Genomic DNA, 3,216 nt, shown 5'->3' on the forward strand with positions numbered 1-3,216 from the left:
TTTTATAATTTTTAATTTAAATAATTATTTTATGAAAACTAATTTAATTCAGATAATTAATAATTACATTAGCAATAACTATTTTCTTTATATATAGACAGAGTCCACATTATACGTACCTAAAATACATATTAAAGCCAATTTTATTTAGTCTTGGATTTCATGCGTTTTGTTCCTATACTGTCTTGATTTATCAATTGCACAATAGTGTTATTGTATGTTTTTGTCTAATTATAATTATTAACATGCCATAAAAAAATGAATCATAATATAGATAGTGTTATCTTATCAAATCAAGATAACACTATGATATGATACGTAGTGTAGTTCCTTTTTATTTTCACGTTGAACCGGTTAGTCTTTTACCAAGAGTTTGGAGAGACTGTCTCTCGGTAAGTTATTAAGAGACTACTGTATCGTACCTTTTTTATGTATTATTTTGTACCACTTTATCTATTGATTGTGACTCAAAATTAATAAGCCTAATTTATTTAACTAAGTTGTAAGATAAATATAAATACTGATAATATTTAATGTTTTTAAAGATAAAAATTGAACTGATGATCATAGAAAAATCTTAAAAGAAAGAGATTAAGACCAAACTGGCAAACTAAATACTCCCTCCGTCTCAATAATTTGTTTGACTTTAATTAAAATATTTCTCACAAAGAATAAAAAAGGTAAACAAAAATTGGGACGTAGTAGTATATCTATATACATATTCCATGCGTATACCTTTTACCTTGTGATGTATTCTTATTCTTATTGTAGTTCGTGTTTTTTAAATTTTGTTAGGATTTACATGAATCAAGGTTGTTTACTAAGATATTAGTCCGTATTAAAGTATATCACTAATTAAGAGATTGAAAAATCGTCATTAAAGATATGTCTGCATGCTGCAAATATGTCTTAACTTGTCCTTATCCAGAATTTTCCAGTGCTTGTAAAACATATAGCACAACCTTACCATGCATGTCATGAAAAACCATTCATACACGTAATCTTAACAGCATCAACGAAAGCATCAACGAATGTTGAACACCAAAGAAATTAAACGATGCGATAAATAGAAATGATAACAGAGGGTATAATACTATGATAGTAGGACAAATTAACTATATATCTCTTATCAAGAAAGAAAATAAAGATAAACAAATAATTGAAGCGAGGCAAGACTCTATTTTATAGAGCATTTTATCACTTAAGATATGTATAGTACACTTCTAATAAGATCCCATCAAACTCATAGCAATTGCGCGCGCGTATACAAAGAAACCTCTATATTTGTGAAAATTAAAGGGATATTCTCTCGTGTACCCCCAACTTTTTCATTTTCTATGATATACCCCTTTTTTCATGCAAAAAAACTTTGACCGTCAATAACTCTTGGCTACAAGTTTAGAATACGATAAACTTTTTTTCCAAATTGACCGTCTTTAAGAGGTCTTCCGTTTGAAAAAAAAAACGAAAAAGTTTGGGGGTACACGAGAGAATATCCCAAAATTAAAAGATATATATGATGCCGATTCTTATGTAGTACTCTGTATCAAATATAAATGCTTCTACTTAATAACCATGCTCTACCGTTATTCTTCTTCTTGATCAATCTGTTAAAAGAAAATAAACAGACGGTTAGAAAACTTATGATTGCAAGCAATAAAAGTTGAAATAGTGAGTCGTGTAAAAATATAAACGAAAAAAGAGAAAAAAGATATATACCTACCAGAAACTTGCTTTTTAACCAACTATGTGACAAAGACGGGGTAATACTTCAAATAATGAAATGGCCTATTGTCTCATCACCTGCATATGAAAGATGAATAATAATAATTAAAAATAATATATAAAAACATGGACATATAAATATCTGGATTCGGTATGAATGAAGTGCTTTTGGACCTCTATCTATCGATCTATGGCCATGCATGATCTCTATTCCTAACATCCTATAAATTGAACAATAATCTCACACTTATTCTGAGCAAAGAAAATTCGGTGCTTAAATTGTTAAAATTATGTGGTCATCTTGTAAAAAGATGGCACACGTACGGCCTATACCAGCGTTTACTCCTATTACTCCCTCTTTGTATGGCTTGGAGTCTTGCACTTTGTTTGTTGGTGGAGGCAATACATAAGTATATATACAATTAGGTAGTTGAGTTTGATTACATTTCAATTTAGTCAACGTAGCTACTTGAACTTGGTTTTACGGTTTCTTTAGGGGTGATTAATAATAGATAGTTGCTGCCTTCTAGCTAATTTCTATCTTTTTTAATATCTTTTTAAATAATGTTATAATATAATTATAAATGTAAATATTTATAAACTAATTTTAATTAAAAGTGTTTTATAAAACTTGGAGTCTCTAGAATTGCCTGAAAAAAGCCTCTTTTATATATATACTAGATTTAATGCCCGGGCGATGCCCGGGCCAATTTGTAATACATATGATTATTATGTAATATAATACTCTAAATTCTGTTCTTTTGGATTTAGTTTTGCTGAACTAAACTAAACTTATAAGAACTTAACTTTTCTGAACAGAACATATAAAAGCTTAAATGTATTTATAAGAGATTAATTTTTCTTAACTGAACTTATAAGAGCTAAACTGGACTTATAAGAGCTTAACTTATAAAAAAAGGTATAAAAATTGAATTTAACTTTATGAATTAAAAGTATAGCACTAAAATTCTCATGTTGAAGTAATACGCACCCTCTTTAACCATAGTAAAAAAAATGTGCGAGTTAACAAATCAATCAAGACTATCAACTACTTATGCATTGAAGTAATACCCTCTTTAGCCAAGGACTTCGTAATGTACACAAACAGTTTAATTGTGTTTGGAGTTGTGATTGCTAAAAAAAGCTATATCCGTACTACTTATGTACACAAACAGTTTAGTTTTATTGTTACTAAAATTGCTCATTATGTAGTCTTTAATTTGACCACATATTATGATATTATGTGTAAGAAACCTCAAGTAATTGCTATAAAATTATTATGATATTGTGAAATTACATTTATAGAATATGGAGATCGGCCGCTTAGATAAGATCATAGGATAAATAATACTATTTTTTAGATTAATAATATATTCAATAGATTGATTTCTTTTTTATAAAATCTGTTCAAGATAAGATAAAGATTCTATCACAAGAGAAAGGATGATAAGAATTTGTTTACTTCATAATATTGCATATTATGATCTTTTT

General features: G+C 28.2%; 1 long non-coding RNA gene across 1 annotated transcript; it reads right to left on the bottom strand.

Moving 5' to 3' along the window:
* Positions 1-1,333: 1,333 nt before the first annotated feature.
* On the bottom strand, positions 1,334-2,213 carry LOC141646474 (uncharacterized). The gene is made up of 3 exons (XR_012545568.1): positions 1,900-2,213; positions 1,724-1,803; positions 1,334-1,607 (listed from the first exon to the last, which is right to left on the bottom strand). It is a non-coding gene; the product is annotated as an uncharacterized LOC141646474 (long non-coding RNA).
* Positions 2,214-3,216: the final 1,003 nt, after the last annotated feature.

This window comes from Silene latifolia, chromosome 3 (genome assembly GCF_048544455.1).
Source record: "Silene latifolia isolate original U9 population chromosome 3, ASM4854445v1, whole genome shotgun sequence".
Taxonomy (NCBI): Eukaryota; Viridiplantae; Streptophyta; class Magnoliopsida; order Caryophyllales; family Caryophyllaceae; genus Silene; species Silene latifolia.